The following is a 26,688-nucleotide window of genomic DNA, read 5'->3' as shown; positions in this document are numbered from 1 at the left end:
CAAATGTTGTATGTGCCACAAAGTTCTGGATAAGCTTCACAGGCTAGGAGAGGAGCTAACTGTAGAAAGAAAGAAGGCACCAGGGTAAATGGAGGATCGTGTTTGAGCTCCAAATACCGATGGCACAAGTAAGGCAGCCCAACTGGGTGTGGCTGGAGAGGAGGACTTGGAAAAAAGGCTAATGAGCTTGATTTCAGTGGCGCTCAACTGAGGGTCATTAGCATGAGACTGCTAAAAACTAACTAGAAATTCTTAATATTTACATTTTAGAGGTGTAGTCAGTTTCCTATTCTATACTAGTCAGGCCACACCTGGAAACTGTGTTTATTTCTGTTCAGGGTGATGTGGACAAAAGAGAGTGGGCCCCGAGGTGGGTAAGTGGAAAGGTTCAGAGTTCAGAGGCCATATTATTGAAGGAATGGTTCAAAGAAGGAGAATCTTTAACCTGAACAAGGGAAAGTTTAGGGGAGTATAAAAGTCTTAAAGGATTTCCCTATGAAAAAAAGAACAGACATGTGTTTTCCTCTGGAGAATAGAATTAGAACAAGCAGGTGGAAGGTAAGAGGTGCGGGGAGGAGTGCAGCCCAATGTAAGTAAAAAGTTTTTCAGAATTAATATTTGGCTGTCTGTGGCTGGGCTGCCTTGGAAGAAGAGATTTTCAAAATTACAAGTATGAAAGAAGATGCTGGCTGGCCGGTCATTTTTTGTTGCTGTTGAGGGGGCAGTTTGTTTGTTCATTAGGGGGCAGGTTGACCACCTGACTGTCCACTAAGGTCATTTTTGACTGTGATGTTGTGCTGTAGGCCACCCCGTATGCTGTGTTTGTAACAGTGTTGGTGATTTGATGGGAGGAAGCAGTGTAGAACGCTTGAGCCTTTGATGAAGAGCTAATGACCGAAATCTTCCTGTATGTATTTGACTTTCTCTGTGATGAATAAAAATTAGAACCCCAAAGTGCCCATCGGGTAGCATTTACTATTTGAAAAATAGTAGCATGACTGCAGGGCACTTGAATTTGAGCATCTTCTCTCACGGGATCTCAGGGACCGTCAGGACCTCCTGGATGTCCTTCCAGCACTGTTCCAGCTGTCCACATCCTACACATCCTTCCAGGTCCAACCTTATTTCTTCATAGGAAACCTTCCCTTCTCTACCCTTATTTGTAGGGGTGATCTTTCTTCTTGTGCTGCAAACATCGGCTTTGGAGTTGGGTTTGAATTCTAGCCTTGTTCTAGCTGCATGCATGACCTTGGGCAAGGGGCTTAGCTCTTCCTGTAAAGGTACTCATCTATAAAGGTAGGTGACTTGAATTTACCTTGCAGGGTCATAATGATAATTGGAGAGAGACAAACTGCCTCACACAGCACCTGACACATAATTCACATTCGGTCAGTGGTGTTGATATTTAGGATGATATATATTTTTTTTAAAGATTTCTTTATTTATTTGAGAGAGAGAGAGAGAGAAAGAGTGGGGGGGCAAAGGGGGAGAGAGAGAGAGAGAGAGAATCTCAAGCAGACTCCACACTGAGCATGGAACCCAACATGGGGCTCTATCCCAGGTCCCTGAGATCATGACCTGAGCTAAAATCGAGTCAACCACCCAGCCCACTGAGCCATCCCAGCGCCCCTATAATGATGTATTGTTTGGCATCAGGACTGACCACTGTATTCAACTACCCCGTGAGTGGCTACTTGGAATGAAGAACCAAGTCCCTCTCTCTTAAACCATTGCAATCCTTTCCCACAGCTTGGTGTTTCCTGCTTTCCTCTAAAAATTCCAATAATACACACCAGGTTCTGACTTTATCTGGAACCAGCTGACTCACATACTTGGCCCAGTGAGTTCTCCATCACTTCCTGTCATGGTTGCCTGCCTCCCCACCTTCTCTGCCCCTGCTTTTAGGTCCTCTGCAAAGAGCTGGACAGAGTTTCACAGTATTGGTATGAATCTTCATGCCAGGCTCCTACCCTATGCACCTAGTGGTAACTGACTAATTCTCTCTCTCTCTTTTTTTTTTTGTGTGTGTGATCTAGACATTTCCATCGAAACTGTTAGTTTATAGTATGGGAGAGGCAGGTAGGATCTAGTTGGTTGCCCTCTTCTGGACTTGTTTTGATTTGGCTTTTCAGTCAGGTCAGGCCTTTATTTTCTCTTGGGTGGAGTGTGATTCTCCTATAGGTACCTCATTCACAGTTCATGCATTCAAAGTATGTACAAGTCATTGCCTAGGACCCAGTCTGGACCTAGAAGTGTGGCAGAAAAGTCTCAAATGGTTTCTGTGCTCTGGAAGGTCACACCCTAGCCGAGAAGATGGATACAGAAGCCGTGAGAGGGGTGCTGTAGGGACACAAGGGAGGGGCTCCTAACTCAGACTGGGGGTCAGGGAGACTTTGGCACCTGTACAAAATTCCCTCATATTCAACATGCTCTTTACATCAGACTTACTGGTTCTTCTCACACGTTAAGTCAAAGAACACCTGCGACTCCTCCCTGGGTGGCCTGATAGAGACCTAGGATTATCTCCTCAGGCCTCCCCAGGCCTCCTCAGTCTTCCCCTTCTCACCTGTGAAGGTGTGTGTTCTTGTGACCGGGGTCCCTTAGAAGCATGAGTTACTTGCCTGATGGCCTCATCCTGTACTGGGCAGGGGTATGAGCTGCCCTGATGCCTTCTGTGATGATCCATATTCATCTTAACTGCTTTTGCTCCCATGATTCCACTGCTCCCAGGGGTGGGGGGCATTGAGTTTATGGGCAGAAATGAGTTCCACTGAGTCATAGAGCTTGGCCTCTGCTCACAATAGAAGCCAGAGGGGGCTTCCACACCCAGCCACCTCCCCTCCCTTCTGAAGACAGAGGGTGGCCTGTCCATGATCTTTTAGGATATCAGTGGTTCCCACCCTTTGAGAGGCCTTGTGGGTATCATTCTATCATCTCCCTCATCTCCAGCTGACCCCTGATATGGCCAAATCAATTCTGAGGGCAGGAATCTAGTTCCTCAAGTAGCCTTTCGGAATCTGTCATGACACCTGAGAACAGTTTCAGTATTCAACCCTAAATATCTTTCAACATGGTAAATATAGTACCTGACCACGATTGGAGAAACCCAAAACAAATATCTGGGGCCTACTTTTGTGAAAATATACAGGCAAATTAGACATGTTCCTTGCCCTTAAGTCACCCACAGTCCACTATTATTCTCTGTTAGAGGATTCTCATTGCCGGTCAGCACTTGTGAGACATATCCTTTACTAAACTCTCCAGAACCACCCATCCCTCTAATCTCTTGAGGATGGCAAAGGATAGGCTCCTGTGATAGCAGATGGCTGTTTGAGCCCATACCCACTCCCCCTGATGCCTGGAGCTACCTATGGGTTGGCAGTCTGACTTGGGTGTCCATGTGCCCCACAGCCCTTAGCCTGGGATGGGCATCTCCCTTTGTAGGCACTTGATAAACTGTTGCATGAAGAATTGCAGTAGCAAGTTCACAAAGGGATCTATTCCGGGGTCAAATTCCCTGTGGGGTGCCTAAGTCACTGCGTGGCTGGCCTTTGGACAGAGCACGTCCTTTGTCAGTTCACTTTCATGAATGGCCAGTCTGACTCAGTTATTAAGTTGCCATGACAACCCAATGGGTTTGAAGTTTAAAGAAAAAAAATTGTCATAAGGGACATCTTCTTTTGAGGTTGGGGGGATTCTGGGATCACCTGAATTTCTATCATTCCAAACAAAAGAGTTATTTCCTGTTCTGTTCTCTTCAGTGTGTCAGATGGATCCAAGGGAGGACATAATGGCAGCCAAAGAAATCGGAAGTGAGACTAAACAGGGCTGTAAATGTGCAGAAGTCATCTCATGGATTACAGAGTGCGTTTTCTCGGCTTTTCAGTTTGACAACAGGATTTTGCTTCTGTTTTTGTTTTTTCCTTTTAAAACGTTTTAGAAAATAAAGGGGTCTAGTTAAAGAGCTGTGCTCAAAGGCCTCATGTGTGTGCAGGGGTATCACCATGCTAGAAAGGGCTAGGCTTGGAAGCAGGACTAGAATCTTCGTTATGTCCCCTTTTTGCTGTGTGGCCTTTGGGAAATCACTCACTCTGAGCTTCAGCTTCCTCACCTGTAAAATAACCCACAGAGTTTTTCAGAAGACTGAAGATAAAATGGAAAGCACCTAGCGTAGAATGGGGCTTCAGTGATACATAATGATGATCGTGACATGATAATAGGCTCTCTCCTTGCCATGTGGCTACATATAGGACGACATGGCTATGCCGCCTCCCCAAGGGCTGTCTGTGTCACCTGAACACCGCATGCTTCTTACTGTCCCTATATTTCTATGTGTTCAGAGGTGATTATCTTCTTTTCCTAAATAGTGACTCTGACACCAGAGGCAACCTCAGAGAAGCAACATACCAGCATGTCAGTGTAACTCTGTCCACTTAGCACATTTTTTAAAAAAGGGAGAGAGTCAGGGCGCCTGGGTGGCTCAGATGGTTAAGCGTCTGCCTTCGGCTCAGGTCATGATCCCAGGGTCCTGGGATCGAGTCCCACATCGGGCTCCCTGCTCCTTGGGAGCCTGCTTCTCCCTCTGCTTCTCTCTCTCTGTCTCTCTCCCTCTCTCTCCCTCTGTCTCTCATGAATAAATACATAAAAAAAATCTTTAAAAAAAAAAGGGAGAGAGTCAGAAAGAAAGAATAATTGAAATCATGCCCACTGTTCTGATAGCCACTCAGTCATATAAATCTAAGACCCGTACCAGGGCAGGGCGAGAGCCGTGAATCTGACTTTCCCTTGGTCTCCGAGGAGTGAGCATCTTTGTACAGGGTCTGATCCCGGTGTTTGTCTTTCTCACGCTACGTGGAGCTAAACTCAAGATAATTACTTCTTCTGTTACCCAGAGGAAAAAAATTGTCATCTGCTCTGGGGCAGGATGATAACCCTGCTCTGTTGTTAGGTTCAGTGAATGAACTTCTGTGTGAGCATTCGGGGTTGTATAAGCAGTGTTTTGTTATAACCATGTGTTTTATTTTATGGGTGATTCAAAGTAAGAGGACTTTTCATTTAACTTTCATTTACTGCGTGGGATTATCCACACAAAATAAGATCTTATTTTTCCTGACTTCTAATTCAGCTGTTGATTTTTTCATTTTATCTGTATAAATACATGTTTCAGTGTATGTTTAAAAGATCCCTTGGGATTCTTTTGGGGCGTCTGGCTGGCTCAGTAGGTAGAGCCTGCAACTCTTAATCCCAGGGTCATGAGTTCGAGCCCCGCGTTAGGTGTAGAGATTACTTAAAAAAAAAAAAAAGCAGTTTGTTTATTCAAATCAGGATCCAAATACAGTCCTTACATTGCAATAGGTTGATATGATTTTTTAAATTCCTAAAATGCTTGTAATCAGTAGTTTCCTGAGGGAGGAGGATTTAGGGCCTGGCACTGGTTTTGTAACTAGCCGTTGGTAAGGTGTGGCCCCACTATCCATACAAGCAGAGGTGGACACCGAGGCCACTGAGACCACCTCCTCATGGGCCCTATCTCCTCTCATTGCTCAACCATTCCCTCTTAGAATCACCCACTTCCTGATCTTTTGTCTTTTTATTCTTGAATGAAAATGTGATTTGAGATTATTTTCTTCTTGAAATATTTGAATACCAAACTGACATAGAGAAGCCCCCCTTGCCCCCCACAGGATGGTGTAGGTTTGTGCTTTTCACACTTGTTGGCCCCGGGAGGAGGTAGGTAGATGGTAAGGAGGTATATTTCCTGGCTAAAAATAGGAACAGGATGTTTTGAGACAGGGGCTTTTGCTCTCACAAGCCTCAGTGCACAAAGCTGAAGTTTATGCCGTTGCCACAGGTGGTAGTTCAGCCTGTAACAGCGGATTACATACGTCCCCAGGGGGCCTGTGGGGCGAGCTGGGAGAAGCTGAAGTAGCAAAGTCAGAAAGGCCATCGTGTTCCATGTGCTGAAAGGACCTCTTAACCCAGGGGCCTCTCATGATAAGATCGATATTGTTAGGCGGCCCATTGTTCGTCATATGCCGATGTTTACTTTGGATTAAATGCCATAGCCTTCCATGCTCATTCATGCTTTCAGCCCCTTCTGTTTTGCGCATGTCAGAAAGAGTCCTTCCTGTTGGCCATTTCCTACGTCTGCCTGCCACCATGCTTCTCTGTTTCTCCCAGGTAAGGGGCACCCTGCTCTTGGTCCCTGGTGCACTTATACTTACTCGATTCCTCCATTACAAGCACGGTCCATACTGTATTGTCAGGTTTCTTGCAAGGCCATCCCCACCACCACACCTAATGCCTGGGACACAGGGCACACTCCGTTTGTGTGGAGGTTTGAGGGGATCTGCCTGTTCGCACTCTGCTTTGGTTATGCTGGGGGACTTGAGAGAAGGAGGAGGCGGGTTCTCAGGGAGACTTGTTTTTAGAGACAGGAGACATGGAAAATAGTGAAGTGATAGTATAAAATGGTAGGCAGAGAATACCAGAGGAGGCGGGCTGGGCGGCCCCCCCCTTCCTGCTGTGCAGATTGTACTACTTAATCCTGACCTCTGCAGTCCTTGACGGTTTATCTAGTGCCTTCCACTTGCATTCTCTCATGCCATGAACATGATATCATTACCCTCCGTTTTGTAAATGACAAAACTGTGGCCCCGTGGAGTGAAATGGCATGCTGAGGGCTACTTAATTAGTAATGGTAGAGCCAGGACTGGGGCTCAGTTTTCTGATGCTAAAGCTGGTTTCCTTTCTACTTTTTGTCACCTGTCTCAGGTTGGTAACCTGGAGCCTGGGAAGGAGAAAGGACTCAACCTGGAACCATAGATGTGACAAATGACTTTAAACGATGCTGGGCATGAGCCTCTGTGTGGCCAGTGAATGGGGAGGAGAAAGGACTTACATCGAACAGTTAACCGTGTTCAGTGGAAATGGAGAGCAAGCCACAAACGTGGGCCATATATGTAATTTTAAATTGGGTAATAGTCACATTACAAAAGTAAAATTAAAAGATGAAGTTTACTTTAATATATTTTATTTAACTCAATATCTACAAAATATTATTTACTTTATTATGCAACCGACATAAAAGTTATCAATCCAACACTCTTACATTCTGTTTTTCCGTATAGTTCACATGTACGATGCATCTCAGTATGGCTTAGTCACCCTGCTAGGGCTCCATAGCACGTGTGCCTTGTGACTCCTGTACCAGGTGAAGTTGTGTTTTGCTGATTTCTCGTATATTACAACAATTACAGTACCACCTAAGGGCTGAGGAAATGAGCCCAGAGAGGTTATGTAACTTGCCTGGGGTCACAAAGCTGGAAAGTGAGAGCTGGGCTGTGACCCAGGTCTGTCCCTCCTCTTCCCCCTGTGCTTGATCTGAGCCTGGAAGGATGATGGAATTGAATAGGTGGAAATGAGCAATGGCCTTGATGTGGTGATATTACCCCGGAGGGTTTGCCTTGCTGCTGGTGTTGATAGTATTGTGTGCGGTGGACAAGGGGGGGGGGGTGGGCCAGAGCAGGAGTAGCCAATTTCCAAACCATTGTTAGACTTGCTTCTGAGGAGATGGCTGAAGGCTCACAGGAGAGTAAAGGGAACGGTCGTCTTCAAACGCCAAGAGCGGAAGTTGAGGGACTCCTTTCCCTACGTGGCAAGCCTGTTACGGGAAGGCTCAGGTTATAACTCGCAGAGAGAGCTCAGGAGGGCCAGGTTGTGAAATGCCAAGCAAATGTGTTTGCCCTCCCTGGGCTAAGGCAGGGGAGCCTGTGTTTTATCTGAGTTCTGTGCCTTTCCTGGAAGACTACGATAGTCTAACGGAGGGGACACTGAGTTAGGAGGGCCATGTGCCTGCCTTGTGGGCAATCAAGTGGGTTCTAAGTTTGTTTTTCTTGTTTTAGCCACAAACATTACAACAGCAGTAACGACACACTTTTTAATTCCTGACATTCTGGCATATTAGTGTTCATTTCACAGTGTTCCCTTGCCATCATCCATTTTTCCATTTGTGGGGGGAAAAAAAAAGGTTTTTACTATAATTATAATTTTAGCGTGGATGGAGTTTATTTTGTTTCTCCCTTTACCATAAACATTTTTCTGTCTTTCTAATGTGTGTGGTATGTTAATGGCCTCAGGATATCACTGAATTCTATGTATAATTTGCCTGTTTCTATGGCTGGATATTGAGATTGTTAATGCTCTAGCCTGCAACCTCATGCCTAGGTTTCTATCTTTTGTAATTAGATTATACAATCTGATCACTAAGATTTATAAATATATTTATGAATTATTTTAATTACATTTAAATATAATTTAATTGCACTTAAATGTAATGTAATGAAATATAATTGTGTTTATAAATAATAATTATAATTTAAACTTAAAACTTTCTTTAAAAATTTATTTATTTATTCATTTATTTATTTATTTGAGAGAGAGAGAGTTTGAGTACAAACAGGAGGGGCAGAGGGAGAAGGAGAGAGAGAATCCCAAGCAGACTCACGCTAAGCTTGGAGCCCTACACAGGGCTTGCTCCCATGACCCTAAGATCATGATGTGAGCTGCAACCAGGAGTCAGACCCTTAACCGACTGTACCACCCAGGTGCCCCTAAAACTCTTTCTTTACGGTAAATAACCCAGCATTTGAATTCTAGGCCAGAAAGCTGCAAACATTTTTAAACGGGTTGGTTGTTCTGAAATATTGCTTCTGTCTTTTTTCCTACCAGTTTTATTGCGATATACTTGACAGACAGCACTGTACAAGTTCAAGGTGGACAGCACATGTTTCCACACCATTTTTGCCACAAAATCACGAGCACCGAGTATGAAAATTTCCTCAAAGTTTTGCCAAATTTAACAAAGGTAGACATGTGCCAAGTGTTTGTGTGTCCTGACTTCCTCACATGCCTCTTGGAACACCACTGACATCACTGTCCAGAGGGATAGGCGAGGCCACCATCAGTGCTGGCGGGCCTTCCTCGAGGTCAGATGGTGAAACAGTTTTCCTTTGTGGACTGATGGTGAGGGCCAAGCCCCAGTACCCACCACCTTCACGTCGGGACACAGCACTCCCCAAAATTCAGCCTCAGTTTCCCAGAAGGGAAGAAAAAGAGAATGGAGCTCCATCCTGAACTGGATGTAGCCCACAGCAAAGGGCTGACCTTCCTGTTTCCCTCCACACCTCCCTACTGCATGTGGATCTGTTGCAGGCTTTGGAGGCAGAGAGATGTGTGGGGGTGGGCATGTTATTTAATCTCTCATGGACTCATTTTTCATCTAAAATGGGGACAACGGCAGTCTCCCTATAAGGTTGCCAGGAGCGTGAAATGTGTTAATCCTTGAGAAAAACTAAGAGCAGTGCTTGGCTCATAATTAGTACTCAATGAAGCTTGTAAATGTGGGTTCGAATCTCAGTCCCAACACTTTCTAGATGCCTACTTTGGGCAAATCCCTTAACCTTTCTCTTCTTGAGCCACTTGCTGTGTAAAATGGGATGATAGAACCTGCCTCACAGAGGTGTTCGGGGGTTTTAGTGAAATGATGTATAGCACAGAGCTCGGCACATAAAAGCCCCTGCCTCCAAGGAGCCCAGAGAAAAACATTGTTTTTTAAATTTTTATTTTCTGCCCTGCAGAAGGGGGAGCTTTATCCTCTTCTTCTGGTCTGTGGTAATGAGCTCTGAGATTTTGACCATGTTTGTTGTTCTGGTGCGTTTTTATGTCTACGTTGTAGGTAGGAGGAAAGCAACATTTCACGTCCCTGAAGCTTTTAACAGGTTTTAATAAAATCTTGTTTTTAAGGTTAGCAAGTACCTAATTTCACAAAGACAGAGGGACACTTCATATACTTAGTAATTTAGTGGCTTCTCCCCACGGTTGGCATCAAAAGAAGCTGTCAGGTTTATGGAAGGTACCGAGTGTTTCATTACGCTCAGATGAAATTGGTCTGGATGAAAAAGTAAGAGGCACGTTCTTTAGGAAATGCAAAGGCATGACCAAAGGGGCACTTGAGCACAGGCCACCCATCCCCTGCTCCTGTCTGTCTAATTCCTCCTTATCTTCCTGTCTGAGTTGAGATGTCTCCCCCAGGCAACCTCCCCGAGCCATCCGGACTGGGTGGCTGGCCTCCCCTCCCGGTAGCCTGCTGTGCAGCTGTGACTCTTTCTCACCGTCTTTCTCCCTCGGAGGCAGAGCCCTGCTATAGTCATCCTTGTCTTGTTCTTACCCTTGTCACCCAGCCCTGAGCCTGAGTCACCGTTGGATCCTTATTACCTGGTACTGGGCCCCAGTCCCTGTTGGATCCATGTCACCTACCACCGGGCCCGAACAGCGTAGCCCTCTGTAAGTATTTGTTGGCTGAATGCATGAACTTGCAAAAATCTGCCCGTGATGCTAGAAGGTGTGTGTATTGACAATGGCAGGTGGATTTGCAAAGTAAGGCAAGCGGAAGGCCAAGTGCCGTTTTCTGCTTGGGCAGAGGACAAATGAATGCAGTAGTGTTTGTTTGGAAAAACCTAGGACTTCCCTTTGCTTATGCGGCCTTACAGCTTGTGAGGCATTGGTTTGTTCCTTCATCCCAGCTAGTTCTCATCCCTAAGCAGCCTCTTCTTTTCAGCATCTTACCAGTTCCCATCTGTGCCATTGACCTGGGCCAAAGATGCGGGGTGAGGCTGCTTCTGTGGTGTGTTCGTGTCCAATGTGTTAGCCTTCCTGTTTCTTGGGCAAGATCTGAACTCTGGGCATATCACAGAAAGGATGGGTGTTTCCTTCTTCAGTCCTCATGCCGTGTGAGTTAGAGAAGAGCCAGAGCGATCCTTGCTGGCTTTCCTTGAGCAGCAGTAACTGGTGGAAAGGGGTGCCGGGCAGGTGTAGGACTAATCTCGGGGTGAAATGCGCTTTGCCTAGAAATGTTGGCTGTGGGGCCTTCTGCTTTGTCACTGCTCATCTGGGAAGTCCAATCTAATGTAACAACAGTATTCTCTACTGAACACCTAACTGTATGCAGGGCGTTGTACCGGGAGCTTCACAGATAGTGTCTCAAATCCTCACATTTAAGGACTAATGCAAATCCCCGACATCTCCCATGAAGCCTGGCCACCTACCGAAGTCAGCAGCATGACACGGTGAAAAGAGGAGAATTTGAGCGGGAGCTAAGAAATCTGAGTTCCAGTTTGGCTCTGTTGTAGACTAGTGATATGGCCTCCTCTATGCCAGTGGGCCTGTTTTCTCATCTCTAAAAATGGGATGGGGAGAAGCAATGAGATGCTTTCTCAGTTCCCTTCTGTTTCATATCCTCAAGGTGTCTCCTGCACCCCAGCCTGTTCTCTTCTTTGTCTGAGTTATTGTAGATTGCAAGTCAGAATTGCATAGTTCAGTAGCACTGTACGTCCTGAGTGAGTCTTATCTCCTAGCGACACTCTGATCTTCCAGTGACAAAGACCTTATCTTGTTCTCTTAAATGCTTCTTAACTCTGGGCCTACCGCACTGGTGAAATATGATGCTGTTACCCTTGTGTGAGGCCCTGGAACATCTTGGGTACATGTTGTCCTGAGATGGTTGTTTCTGGGCCTCTTTTGTCTTTTTCACAGTAAGAACTCAGGTTAGTTGTCGGGGCCACTTTCAAACAAATTAGACTTTAAATGTGATGAACCTCTACTTAACCATTATTTTTCCTTTTGTTATTTAGTGCCTTTTGTGCCCTAAGGTATCTTTGTCTGCTCCAGGTTCATGAAGATACTCTCCTATATTTGCTTCTGGAAGTGTTATCGTTTAAACTTACACATATCGGTCCAAGATCCTTCTCAAATCAATTGTATGGCTAAAGTGAAGTAGAGGTCGAAGGTCACTTTTTTTCCTGCATAAATATCCAGACATTTCAGAACAATTTATTAAGAAGATTTTCCTTTCTCCATTGAATTTCATTGGTATCGCTGAAAAAATTGTTACTATATATGTCTGGGCCCATTTAGGGGATTTTGTGCTTTTTTCCTTGATTTAGTTGTCTGTCCTTACACCAATAACACATTGTCTCAATTACTGTGGTTTTTATAATAAGTTTGGTAATGTAAGTCCTTTAACTTTGTTCATGTAAGATTGCTTTTGCTATTCTAGGTCCTTTGGATTTCCTTATAAATATTAGACTTAGCTTGTCAGTGTCTACAAAATAACGGTGGGGATTTTGACTGAGAATGCATCGAGGCTATATCAATGTGTTAGAGTTCTCCAGAAAAATGGAACTTTCTCTCTCTCTCTCCCTCTCACACACACACACACAATTTATTCTATTTTTTAAAAAGCTGGTAGTGATGCTCTGAATTGATTTTGAGACCAACTCATGTAAAATACGTATTTTTGATAAACACTGGTGCAGTGAGGGAGAGAAGGACCTATAAAATAAGTGATTGCCATCTACTGGAAAGTGCTACCAGAGTGTGTACGGAGAGCTCTAGTACACAAGGGAGGGAGGGCCAAACCAAGCAGTGGGGAAACCTCTCGGAAGTCCTTGAGGAGTTGGCATAAAAAAGGAGGCATTTAACATATTTGACAAGAGGGCAGGGAGAAGTATTTGAGCTCAAGGCTGACAGCAGTGGGGCGAAGGGGAAATGGTGAGGTGGGACCGGTGAACTTTAGTTTAGTCCAGTTGGAATGTGAGGGCTGTGAGGGAGTTGCAGAAGGTGAGGTTACAGATAATGACAGCAGCAATAAAAATCACAAAAGCTCTGCAGCAATAGTCTGAAAAATTTGCACTTTATTATGTGTGTATCAGGAAGGCATTGGAGGGCAAATTAAGAAATGACCCAATTCCATTTGCCTTTTACAAAGGTTGACTCTGTCAGCCATGTGCAGATAAACCAGTCACCACCCTATGTAGTTGTGATTTAGAACAGAAAAGCCAGACCCAAGGGAGACCCAGTTCTGGAAGCCAGATCTCCTAACCCGCCTTAGGCAATTATCCTTTCATTCTGCCATGCGGCTTCTTAGAAGATTCACCCAGGCACACAAATTGTGCTCTTTTAAGCATTTACCAAAATAATTACAGTCCCTTTCAGGGCATAGTAAGAGGTGGAGCTAGAACTCGTTCTGTCTGTTCTTTCTTTTTCCCTGTGGAGGGTTACCTCATCTGCTGTGCAAAGTTATGGGAACCTCTGAGAGAGTGATAATCTCTTACACCTACAGTATGGCATTATTCTAGGTGCTTTCTAACTATTAACCTAATTAATCTTCACAACAATTCTCTGTGGTATTGTTATTTCCATTCCATAGATGAGGAAACTGAGATACATAGAATTAAGTGACCTGCCTAAAGTCACACATCCAGCCATTAGCAAAGCTGGGTTTTAGGCGAAACCTATTCTCCTGACCACCATGAGGCTTCTTGGTTGGGTTTGATTTCATTCCAGCCATGTCCCTGAACCCAGATCTTTGAACAAAGATGGTCCTGAAAAGATTTGGCTTTGAGTCTCAATATTGCCAAATCTGAATCTTCGCTAAGATAGAGGAAGAGGAAAGGTTTTCTAGCTAGGAGAAGAAGGACACCTTCTTGGAAGGAAGTGGTATTTTAATGGAGCTTTGGAGAGATGAGTGAAATTTTGAGAGGTAAAAATTGCTGAGAAGGAAGGGCAGCAGTACCAGCTAAGATGATGTAATCCAACTATAACCTCCCTCTGTTTACAACTAAAAAACTGGACAGAATGCAAAAGCGACTACATGAGAGCCCTGAGAGTACACGGACAGGATACTGGACCCGGAACTTGGACGATGACCCACAATGGCCTTTGTCATGTGGAATTGCACGATGGTGTGGGAGCCTAAAACTCTGAGACAGCCCCATCTTTCCAGCCCGAAGAACCCGGCAAAGGAGCCACCAGGGAGTGGGAGGAAATCCCTGAGAGAACAGAGCTGGAAAAAGGGCCCCATTCACTCTGTGCATGGATTGGTATAAGTCATGGGCCTGCTCCAAGGTGTGCATGCATGGAATAGGTGCAAAGAAGCACAGCAAAAGTTTGGAGTACTTGACTATGACATTAACACTACCCAGGTCCTGAATGAGCCCTGAGTTGCCTATGTGACAGGCAGACCCAATTAGCCTAGCGAAGCATTTGAAACCCAAACTGGCAGCAAAGCCACCAGTCGCAAAAGATGAGGCAGAATTTTCAATCTGAACCTAAGTGGGTTAATTGCCCATTAAATAAATAAACAAAAATATCAACTTTTTTTTCCAGAGAATTTTAGCAGGATTCAGTCTCATAATATATTATTCAGAAGTCCAGGATACAATCCAAATTTTCTCAGTATAAAAAGAGCCAGGAAAATCTGAATAATACTCAAGGGAGAAGACCATAATAGGTGCTAACCCTGAGATGACTCAGATGGTGGAATTACGAGACAGAAGTACAGTGGCTGTTATAACCATTCTTCACTCTTGAAATGAATGGAAAGATAGAAATTATCAGCAGAAAAATAGAAACTATACAAAAATAACCCAATGAAAATTTTAGAACTGAAAAGATGACATCTGAAGTAATAAATTCATTGTATGGGCTTAGTGACAGAAAAGAGATGACAGAGGAAGAAAAAAATCCATGAACTTGAAAATAGATCAATAGAAATTATGCAGTATTTTATATTTGTAAATGTCCATTTTTTTTTATTGGGAAAAGATGAACAGCATCTTAGAATACCATGGGACAACATCAACAAATTGAAAATTCATGTTATTGGAGTCCCAGCCCAGAAGGTGAAAAAATATGAGGGCAGCCGGGGAAATAAGACACATTTCCTATTTAATAGGCAAACCTATTAAAACAACTGCAGACTTCTCATTTCTGGCCATGTGGGCCAGGGACAGTGGAATAACATCTTGAAAGTACTGGAAGAAAAGACCTATCAACTCAGAATTTTATATCCAGAAAAAATATCTTTTAGGAGTGAAGGAAAAATAAAGATCTCAGGTGAAGGAAACTCCAGAAACTTCATTTCTAGCAGCCCTGCTCTTCACTGCTAACAGAAGTTTTTCAGGCTGAAGGGAAATGATACCAGTGGGAAACTTTGAACTTGAATGAAAGAAGAATAAGAGAAATGATAAGTAGGTATCTAACACCATAGATGCCTGTTAGTGAAACTACAGACAAAGATACAAAAGTAACCAAAAATCCTCTCTAACGCCACGACACAGGGATAACTGTATACTACTGGCAGCATTTTGGATATGGTTCCTTCAAGTTATTTTCTCTATGAATAGCATTTCTTTTTCTCTTCCCTCCCTCCCCCTCTCTTTCTTTCAACAAAGATTATAGCATATATGGTTTTATAATATTCTTTATCAATTCACATTGTATTATAAACACTTTTTTTGTTTAGAAACCTTAATTACTGAAAGTTTTATTAGGTTTGATAATGATATTTTAGTTGTTTTTAAAACAAGTACATTTTAGAAATACGTACTGACATACTCATGGATGCAGTGCTGTGGTGTCTGCGATTTGCTTCCAAAACCCAAGGTGGGGTACTCGGTGGATATGGATGAGATAAGAGTGGCCATAAATTGGGGCACCTGGGTGGCTCAGTCAGTTAAGCGCCCGACTCTTGGTTTTGGCTCAGGTCAAGATCTCATGGGTCATGAGATCGAGCCCTGTGGCAGGCTCCGCGCTCAGTGGGGAGTCTGCTTGAAGAGTCTCTCCCTCTCGCAACTCATGCTCATGCTCTCTCTCTCAAATAAATAAGTAAACGTTAGAAAACAAAACAAAAAAAACCCCAAATTGGCCATAAATTGATCATTGCAGATGCTGGGTAACGGGTTCTTGATGGTTCCATTTACTACTTTCCGTAGTTTTCTATATGTATGCAATTGTTCATTAAAAAGCTTTAAGAAATCTTCATGGATGTGATTTTTAATGATTTAATCATATCCCATCCTGTGGACATTCCATAACATTTAGGTATTCCTCTATTGTTGTAAATTGAGGTTGTTTCAGGTTACCTGTGGGCAGAGTTGGAACTACAGTCTTTGACAGCATCTCTGATTATTAACTTTTTCAGATGTGACTACTGAGTTAAAAGAGAATGGATATTTTGATGCTTTGATACATTTTGCCAAATCGTCCTTCAGAGGAGATATTGTATGTGGTTTCCATACAAGAGGTTTATAAGAGCTGCCAGGAGCAGCTCTATGTCATATATATTTGCAGCCTCTATTAATTTGATAGAGGCGGGGGGGGGAAGGTGGTAGCTTACTGTTTTCATGTGTCTTTCTTTGGTTTCCAGTGACATTGAATTCCCCAGCCTGACACTGAATTGGTTCCTATACTTTCAGGGAGGGAGCAGGGGAGGAGAGTAGAAAAAAAGAAGACACTTGTTGCCCTTTCTTCATTCCCCACTTTGAAGGTAAGAGGAGACTAGACACAAGGAGCCCTGGGTTCTCATCCTGGCTCTGTCCCTTACTGGCTGCTGGCTCTACAACCTCAGCCTCTCTGTGGCTCAGATGTCTTCAGGGAAGACCTAGAGCAGGCTGCCAGGCTCCATGAAGGCAAGGTGCTAGAGATTCACAGGGGCCAGCCTGGCGCCCTGTGCCCATCGGGAGATGGGAGCTGTCATTGTCCTTAGGAAGCTGAGGATTGGGATATGATAAAAGGACCTGCTGCTGTCCCATGCTCAGAACTGGGGTCCCCCCCCCCCCGCCACAGGGAAGGCCCCTGCATGAATTGCTGCTCCTGTTTGAGTCACTGTCTCTTTACCTTTCGTTCTTTGCAGTCTCCCTTATCTTTGAGTCATGGCTGGGAGATGGAGGCAGTTATCGTAAGCCAGGAAGTCCATGCTGGGGAGTTGGGTGAGCTTGGAGGCAGGAATTCTGACTGACTGCTAATCGTATTTATCTGGGTCAGTGGAAATGCACATTGCCTTGCTTGGTTCAGAACTTGGGGTGAACCTCAGGTGGATGTGTTTAGCAGTGTCTCATCTTATTCTTTGGAGCAGAAATCAGACCTGGAACGTGATCTTTCCGGGGCGAGCCAGCCAAGTGGAGGGTCTCCACCTCAACTCCCTGCCCCCTCCCTGGTCCTTCATCTTCCTCACACTGTTTCTCTATACCTAGGCCCAGAGCCCCTAAATTGGGCTTGTTCTTACTAAACACACACACACACATACACACACACACACACACACACATACACACATATCCCTTCCAGAAAGGTGAGACCAGCTGAAACAGAAAAGAAGACTCTGGCTCTAAATAATCCGTCCGCTCGCAGACTAAAAGAGAACCCAACATATTCCTTCTCTATTTACAGCTTTTGATTGGTGGGAGGTGGGGGGTTGATGAGAACCCTTTAGGTTATTTCAACACCAAGCAAGAAGGCCAGAACACCCTACCACACTCAGCTCAGAGCACGGATGCTGTTGAGTGGGCAGAGAAGTATTTCTCCTGAAATCAAGGTTGGGTGCCCAGACCTCAGGGCTCCCCGCCTCCCCTGGTTTCGCCCTGGGACCACTTCACTGACTTCCTGTTTTCTTCTCAGGGCCCAGTGCAGCTGCAAGAGACCTAAGGGTAAGGTTGGGACGGAGAGTGAGTTTGGACCATTTTCTGAATTGAGGGAAAATCCAGAGAAAGGACAGCAGGCTTTCTTGTGGGAATTGGGCTCTACTGGGTTTTCCTGCCCCGGGCAGCGCCCTCTGCTCCATGGGAATGAGAGCAGAACTTCCCCGCCCCCCTCCCCGCTCCCGTCACCCCCCCCCCACACCGTGGGGTCTGTAGAGGGCTCTGGGGGGACAAACCTGTGGGCATTGAATAGCTTTATGTTTCATGTGTACGATCACAGAGAAGTGGTTCTTCTAACAGTTATAAGTCACCTCCGTTCATAATCGAAGGATGCTTTAATTTAAGAAGAAATCTTGAGTGTCTCAAGTAGATGTTCCTTAAACAGTGTTTCTTTTTCCTCTCTGAAATGGGCAGGTGCTTTACCTATAAGCTTTATTTCCAATGGCTTTATAGAGGTGATGAAGTGACACATGGTCTTAGAGAGAGTTAAAATAATAGTTTCATCTGTGTGCTGGAAAGTTCCTTCTCCTCTGTTTTCTCCCTTGGGCTTCACTGTAGCCCTGTGAAGTAAGGATTGTTCAGCTCCTTTTCTTGTGAGCAAACAGAGGCTCCAGAGGATACGTGCCTTGCAAGGACACGCAGTGATTTGGGTGGACAGCTAGGGGCCACTAGGCTGGGACCTGGTTTCAGAGTTTTCCAGGAGTTCAGCCTTCCTCGTACCACTCCCTTGGCTCTGGCTTCCCGAGGGTCCCCACTTCTGCTTCTCTTGGCTGTGCGGCAGTGTTTGAAGGAGTTAACACTGAAAGCGGCAGATGTCGGCTTTGTCGAGATGAACATCGAGGTCCTGCATTCAGCCAAAAGACAAATATTGATTCATGACACTCCCAGGAAGTTCATCTCCTCTCGCAAATGAAGACTTCCTCCACCCACAACAAGGAAGCCAGGCTGCCCCGTCCTGTGCCCCCTCCCCTGCTCCTGCCCGGGTGCAGGTCTACAAGCCACCAGTTATTAAGCATGGTCCTTACTTCCAACCCTTACAGCAGTCCTGGGAGGTAGGTGGTTTTGCATACATTTTACAAAGGAGGACCCTGAGACCTGGAGCGCTCATACCACGTTTGCCTGAGATCCCACAGGGATGAGTAATGCAGCTGGGATCCAAGTCTAGATTCGTTTGACTGCAAAGCTGGGTTCCGATGAAATTTGGCACCACCCTCCCAAATCAGGTCCCATCTGAGTGTCTTCCTCATCTCAGGCTTGGTCCTCGTCCCATCTGCCCTGGGGGCTGCACCCAGGTTTTCCTGGCCGGTGGGCCTTGAGTCAAATCTGAGTTGAGGTCCTGGCTCTGCCTTCTACGAGTAGGATGCTTGTGGGCACGTCTCGCAGCCTCTCTGAGGCTCAGTTTCTGCGTTCAACAGTTACCTGCCTTGGGGGGTTATTTTGAAGATTCAGCAGGTATTTGGCCTCAGATGTGGCATGTGGTAGGTGGCCAAGAGGCAGCTGCTGTTACTAGTTTGTTGGCTGCTTACTTTCAGGGAGTGGAGGGGGGTGTTGTGACCCTCCTCCTGCTGACCTTGGACAGTCCCTGCTCGCTCATCACTTCCCTCCCCTGCTCTGAAGCTTATCTGCTCTCTACTATGTGCCTGATAATCGCCAGACTCTTCCACAGCAACTCACAGTGCCACAGGCTGAGGCCCCAGTCTCCCTTTCAGGGTCCCCTCCTGCTGCTCAGCTTCGCGCACCTGCTTGGGCTGACTTGACCCTCTCTCTGTGCCCTGGTGCCCTGCCCTCGCCCACCTCCATGCTGTTTCTCTCCTATCCTCCAGGCTTTCCCCATCTATGGACGCTTTGATCCCAGCTGGGATGTAGGTCCCTACTCCTGGGCTAAGATTCTTGAGCCCCTTCTTTGCCAGAAGAACATGTTCACTCTTTTGGCACATGAAGTCAAGCCACAGGCATTGACCTTGGCCCTGGCAACATTGAGGTAACTAGCTGGTTCAGGTGCTCACTATCTGGGGCTGTGTGTATGTGTGTTGGGGGTGGGGGGAGACAGACAAAGTAAAGAGTGCATTAGGTATTTGGGTCCTTGTCTGATTTCTCATGGTATTTAAGACTTAGCGTCTAGAGAGCAGGGGAGTGGCAGTTACTGTGGGCCTACTGTTCTAAGCTCAGAGTTACTGTCATCTTGGTTGAATTAATTGATCTGAATAGATGTGGTCCGAAGGTAAGCTCACAGCTTTGCCACATCCAGAGCAGCAGTGGTCAGGGAGGTGGGGGTAGGGTGGATGGGAGGGACGGTGGGGAGCCCAGGTACAGCTCTCTCCCTTCCCCCACACCCCTCCTTTCCCCTCCATCCTCCTAAGTCGCATTCCTTGATTGGGTCAACATGCGGCGGTTGACAACTTTTTTGCTGTCTTGCCAATGGGCTGTAGGGAGGAAAGCTCACAGGGTTTAGGGCCAAACATTCCCCGGGCAGGTTACATAACTTTCCCAGCCTCACGTGCCTCTTCTATAAAGTGTTGCAACAGTAGACTCGATATTCATGAGGGTGTTCTGTTGAGATCTTTGAGAATTCTCTTTTTTTAAAAAAGATATTTATTTATTTAGAGACAGAGAGTGGGGTGGGGGTGTGGCACAAAGAGAGGGAGAGGGAATCTCAAGCAGACTTGGTGCTGAGTGTGGAGCCCGACTCGGGGCTTGATCCCACCATCCTCAGATCATGCCCTGAGCTGAAATCAAGAGTCGGATGCTCAACTGACTGAGCCACCCAGGTGCCCCAAGAGATCTTTGAGAATTCTTAATCAGCATCCTCTTCATCATTGTGACCAAGTTCTCATTTATTGACAACATCCCTAAGGTGAGGCATTCATTTTCATCTGACAGATAAGGGACTGATGCACATGCTACCAGAGCACAAAATTTCTCCCGTATATGCAGTCATGCATAATTGAACAATTTAAATGATTTCTGTCTCTTAACTGATTTCATGAATATAGGGCTATAGGCATTTATAAATCTGTTACCAGAAATTCATCATGGAGTATAAACTTTCCTTCACATGGACTAGCAGCCTTATTTCTTTGGGAACTGTAGTTCACAAGGAGTTACTTGTATCACCTTCTAGTGCATGGAGGGCACAGAGCCCACCCCCCTGTGCCCTGGGTCATGGCCTGGGGATGAGCTCTCTCACATACTAAGGGACTGGCTCTGGCCAGCTTTCTGTGCACATACTTTATCTTTATTCATGAGCAAAATCAGCTTGTTTTATGTTTAGGAACTTTGGGGTTGTTCTCCAATAGTTACAATTTCAAATGTTGACTCCGTAAATGCCAAAGGTCCACTGTAATAACAGCAACCATCCAGGGCTGCTGAAAGATCCAATTCACCATATCAAGTATCTAGCATCCTAAGTGTGCACTGGGCTTTGAACTCAACACTACTGATTTCCTCATAACTGAAGTCATTTGCTTCCGGGGTTGGGTGGGCACGCCTGTGGCCGAGAGAGTCACAGGCCAAACAAGATGACCACTGGAATACAGTCTTTAATACCATGGTCTTTCGAGTCAGACAGTGCTGGATTCCAGTTTTGGCCCTTCCATTTACTAGTCAAAGCCCTTCAACCTCTTTAAAATTCAGCTTCCTTCTCTGGGAAATGGAAGTGATAACCATGCCAACCTCAGAGGATGGCAGTTAGGGTTGAATGAACTCTTCTGTGTTCAGGTTTAGTACAGCACCTGGCACATAGGAAGCCCCCAGAAGGAGCCACGGTGACTTCACTCTCCCTCTCTCTCTCTCTCTCTGTGCGGGGATACACACCCAGTAGGCACTTCATGTTCATTGATGATTTCGGTTCAAGTCTGAAATCATTGCCCTATTTAAAAATTAACCACCTTTCCCCCACCCAACACACATATTATAAGCCCTGGCGGTGGGCCCCAGTCTGATATTGCGTACCACTTGTATACCTTGTGCCTGGCAGTACTGAAGCAGCAGAAAGCGTGTTGGTGAACTCTATCCCCATAGAGCCCCATCCAATTGGAAGAATAAGATTCGACTCCTTCCACAGCACCTGGAGGAGCCTATAAGACAACATTCACTTAGGTCAGGAGCGCGGTGGAGCCTCACACAGGAGGAGCGCTCCATCCTGGAGAGTCTAGGAAGCTTCCTCTGTGGAAATGGGCCGGGAATGGGTATGCCCTGGGATCCCTGAAATGAAGGGAGGGAATGACGAGTAGGGAGGGTTGAGGGTGTGATGAACTAGTGAGTGCTGAGATCTGTGGATCTGGCCCCTGAAGAAAAATAACCAAGCCTTCCACTGGTCAGCATGCTCCATTAAGCACCAGCTAGGTGCAGATATAAAGTGGTCTTTGTGTATGGGTGGTGGGGAGGGAAGTGAATGTAGAAAACTTCAGAAAACCAGCCCTTGTCCTCTAGGGAGAAGGACCATTCCTCCAGGAGTGCAAGTTGAGTGCGAGCCCTTGTCTGGGACTGCCCTGAATGGAGCACAGTCCTGCGCCCACAAGATTAATCTTCAGTCACATTGCTGCCTGTGTCATCTGGTGACTGAAGTCAGGATCACAGCTGAGGGGAAAGAAAGGTGAAAGACGCACGTTGAGGCAAGGGCAGTTAGCGCTCTCTCTGGTAGTCCTGACTCCCCCTGACCTCATAACAGATGTGAATTATTCACATCTCCCCTTGGAGCTGGTGGCCCAGAACTGACAACGGTCTGGCCTGAAATTCTCAAAGACCTGGACTGAGGCCAAGGCCCTGCCACCTCCTCCGGAACTCCGGGCCATGAAGGGGCAGCGGACTCCCGGGTAGTGGAGGAGCCTGTGATAAGCAAGGACTTCATGTGCTTGAGGCCATGTTGTTGACCCACCACCCACGTTCACCCTCGGCTGAGCCAACATGGCTCTCTCCCACTTCACATTCTTCAATGACTCTATTGTTTATTGGTCTGGAGCAATTAAATCAGAATCTACCGAGGGCAGTGTGGGGCATCTATATTTTTAGATGCTTCCTAGGTGATGTTAAGGCCCAGGTAATATAGAGAAATACTGAGTGCCCCCGTGGTTCCTTTCACCTACACTGTCCTTTATGGTTATGGGACCGTAAAGGGGTAGGGTGCTCCTCTGAGGACAGTCTCGATCAAACCCCTTCTCCTCTACATTCTCTTCCCTTTTCTCTTTGTATGGTGGGCCAGCTGGCCTTGGGCTGGACCTAGGAAAGAGATCAATTTGCTTAGGTGAGCAAGGTAAACAGTTGCCACTTCAGTGGCCTTAAGGAGTGGCAGCTCACGGCAGTGACTTTGACCTTTGGGAAATATCAAGAACTCTGGCCTGACATCCTCCGGTCCAGTCAGGTAAAAATCAAGATGGAAGGGGAGAACAAACAGTCCTTGGCACGATCTCTGGCCCAGGAATTCCTGGAGAAAATTATGTTTAAGACAACATGAGCCGATATCCTTGTTCTCATTAAAGACACAGTTCAACTGGTTCTGACGAAAAGATGTAGGTCATCAGACCCTCATTATCAGGATTTAAGAGAAAATTCTTAATCTGTGGCCTTTCGGTAGAACTCTTTCCCTCTTGTGTTGTCATTTGGTCCTCCTCTGCTCTTCAGCGAGAATCCTGGACCCCCTAGTTCCTCTGCTGGGTTGTAACAGGTCTACTCTTCAGTCCCGGAGGTGGGGAGGGGGTGTCTTTCTGAGGTAACTGCCACCTGCTTCAGCTGCTGGGCCCTGAGAGGATGGTGGGGCACCTGTATCTGTTTGATCTGCTGTAAATAAAATTCTGGTTTGATATTGCTGTGCTCCTGAGCTTTACACACTTGGGGGCCAGATGCTTCCAGATAAGAATGCCTTAATTCTGCCTAGTTGGGGGCAGTTGTGGGTAGTTTTTTTAAGCACCCTACATATCTAGCCAACCAGTGAAACCTGTTTTTCAGGAGGCCAGCTGGGATCAGAAAGGTATGATTTTACTGGGGGTAAGTTTCGGGCCATACAAACCAGAATTCCTTGCCCAGGGTCTCCAGAGACCCACCAGACGCTTGGAGTATTTCAAAAAGCCAGAGAGCAGAAGCACATTTATTTAAAAAAAAACAAAAAACAAAAAAACGAAAAACCCCATACAGACCAAGGAAATTATCCAGTTTCTTTGTATCATGCTGGAATTTTACCAACTGATTGTGATAACAATGACAATCTCATGCTGATCAGAATCTCTTATTGGCAGCAGTATCTCTGTTCATTTGATAACAAACAAGAACTCAAATTCTTAATTAACTTTGGCTGATAGCATCTTTTAAAACCTGGCAATCATAGCAGGAGGAAACAAATACAAGGTGTCCTTGGTGTGGAAGAATTCAGGAACCTCTGGCTTTGACTACATTAAGGGGAGCTCCTGTTACTTCCCTCTGCTAGGGAAGTGCTGATGTGAGGAGAGATCTGTGTGGATGATGGAAGAATATATTGCTGAGAATTCTGCTGTTGTTCCTAGATAGTAGAAATAAAAATTCAGGAAGTCTCTACTAAGAAGCTCTGTTGGGGTAATGCTAGCTGCACTTGGTATTTTTGCTCACTTTTCGTAGTCCACTGGTCTCACCTAGATGCAGGGTGTGTATGTGCGTGCATGTGCACTTCCTGGAAAATGTAATCCCTGGCTGGGCCGCCACTTTCAGCCACAACTCTGTAATGGCAGAAGGATCACAGTTTTGGTGGGGCAGCCAGCCATCCTTGACAGGAGAAACAGGAAGGGGAGTCATTATGAGATTAAGTGGCAGCCCAGGCGGCACAAGTGAAGAAAGGGGAGCCCATCAAGGTGAAGGCTTCTGGAAGCCAGGACAATTGGACTGCTTCTCAGAGGCATTGTGGTTCACTAAGGTACCCTCTGGGGGCAGTAGGGATTCAGGGTCTCTAGGGACAGAAAATTTAGTTTCTAAGGTACAGAGGAGGATGAGGTTTGCACACTGAGGGGTTAAGGAGATGGTGATCAGGGCAGAGTAAAGATGTGTCGCCAGAAGGCCCAAGATGGTGACCAGCCATGGCAGTTGAAAGCAGCCAGGCTCTTAGGAGCCCTTTGAAGGGCCCTGAGTAGAGAGACATATGTTGGATCGCACGAGCAGTTTGGGGGGTTAGAATCATCTAGTTTGACCATTGGCAATGACATCTTGAGCAAATGGCTTAAACTCTTAGAGCTTCCTTTTTGTTTATAAAAGAGGATTCTTAATAGCCCGCCCCATAGGGTGCTGGTAAGGATTCAGTTTGGTAACATTTCTAAATTGCTAGCACCCAGGAAGGAGCTTAGTAGATGGCTCGTGGCCTTTTTAACCTGGATTGTTGCAATAACCTTTCGAAAAGTCTTCTTCTTCTTTTTTTTTTTTTTTAACTTCCTGCCCCTTGCTATGTACAGCTCTTGATTCTCGGCACAGTAGCCAGAATGATCCCTTTCAAACCTAAGTCAGCCAAGCCTTCTTCGGAGTGAAAGCTAGACTCCTACACCAGTCAAAGGCCCTAGGTGATCTGGCTCCCAACGCTTCCTGGCCTCATCGGCTGCTACCCTTCTCTTCACCTCCTCTGTTTCTGGCCTCCATGCTGTTCTTGAAACAGGTCATTCCTGCCCCTGCCCAGGGATTTTGCTGTTCCGTCCACCTGGATTCGCCTTCTTTCAGAAATCTGTGTGACCCCTCTTTCACCTCCCTCTAGTCTTTGCTCAAATGCCTTTTTCTCAGTGAAGCTTTTGGACCATCCAATTTAACACTGATCTCCCTGCCCTCATACACCCTGGCTGTCCCTATTCCATCTTCCCTGCTTTAATTTTCCGCATGGCAGTTATCCATCCGCAAAGCATCACGTACATATTTATTTTGTTTTACTCTTTCACTGTTGCCCTCACTGGAAGGCAAGTTCTGGGGGGTGTGGGATTTCTGGCTGATTTCTGCACGGCCATATCTGCGGTTGGATAGCGGTAGGCAATAAGCACTGGAAGCATGAATGAGCCCCTCTCTCTAAGTATTTGTGCATGTTGTTCTCACGGACTCTGGGACTGCTGCAAAGTGGAGGAGCTCAGGCCTCTCTGCTCATGTCCCTTACCCTGAACTCCCCTAGACAACCAGGACTTAGACCCTCCTACATATAAAAAACTTGGGAGAACCATTACACTTGAAACCACGGAATCTCAACAAGCCTTGAAATCTCACACTCCATTTACAGGAAACACTAGAGCAGAGAGGAGTAAGTTAAACAATACCATAAGGAGGTCCTCCACCAGATTCAGTACGAGGCACATTCCATGGGTCAGACGACTTCATTTCTTCCACAAATATATGTCCTAAAAAAAGGAAAATAAGGGTGTGGGGAACTACTATAAATTAAAAGAAAGTTGAGAGTGGTATATCATCCACACAAAATGTTTGGATCCTCATTTAAGGAATTTCGTGTAAATTTTGGGAGAACTGGTAAAAATTGGAACGTGGATTGGGTATTAATGGCACCGTGGTTCTATATATATCCTCATGTATTTTTTGGCAGAACCCAGGGTGTGTGTGGCATATTATAGAGAATTAAGCTCCAAAGAAAATTATTTGAGGGCCTCTGGTCCCACGTCCCCCAAGGATGGCACATAGCTAATACCGTCCTGGATGCCATCGAGGTAAGTTCATTTATGACATAAATGGATGTCGTAGGACATCAGGGCTTCATTTTCTCATGGAACACCAATGGAGAAGAGCTGGTGATGGAGACGGATTCGAGGGCTGACATTTGCTTTTTTTAATTACACCAGAGAAGGAAGAGGGGGAGGGGAACACATCAAGTTGGCAAGTTGTTGGTACTCTTTGGAGCTGGGTTCTGAAATCAAGTTCATTGTGTTACTCCCTATACCTATTTGTATGTGTAAAAACTGCTATCATATAAACATCATTCTTTTTTAAATATTAAGAGGAGGTGAAACAGTCCCACTTCCTGAGGAGGAGGGAGGCCCATTTTCTGTTCTCTCTGCTTCTCTGCTGGGTGTGGGTTGAAGAAAAAAGGGGTGGGCCTGTTGCTTGGGAGGCGTGCAGTGCTTGTTCAACCCGCCTTATAGGCTTTTCTGCTCCTTCTTTCTTGGCTCAACTCTGACTGGTGGAGTGGAGTGCACGGTGGTTCATGGTGTGGTAA

The 26,688-nt window shown here is 45.8% G+C and overlaps 1 protein-coding gene across 7 annotated transcripts in view; it reads left to right on the top strand.

The window, feature by feature from the left end:
* ST6GAL1 (ST6 beta-galactoside alpha-2,6-sialyltransferase 1) overlaps positions 1–26,688 on the top strand; it is a 126,532-nt gene that overhangs the window by 58,055 nt on the left and 41,789 nt on the right. For 2 of the 7 annotated variants that reach the window (XM_028100935.2, XM_028100939.2), the window contains exon 3: positions 10,242–10,344. The exons of 1 other annotated variant lie outside the window; for it this stretch is intronic. The gene's annotated coding sequence lies outside the window, so the exon portion shown is untranslated. Of the gene's footprint in view, positions 1–10,241; positions 10,345–16,316; positions 16,388–26,577; positions 26,685–26,688 lie in introns of those variants that run through there. 4 more of the 7 variants (XM_028100936.2, XM_028100934.2, XM_088025076.1 and 1 more) reach the window with 3 other exon arrangements.

Source organism: Eumetopias jubatus, unplaced genomic scaffold (assembly GCF_037043125.1).
Source record: "Eumetopias jubatus isolate StellerSeaLion01/CBP00866 unplaced genomic scaffold, mEumJub1_p1.0 scaffold_1, whole genome shotgun sequence".
Classification (NCBI taxonomy): domain Eukaryota; kingdom Metazoa; phylum Chordata; class Mammalia; order Carnivora; family Otariidae; genus Eumetopias; species Eumetopias jubatus.
This window is presented reverse-complemented; position numbering and strand designations above follow the sequence as displayed.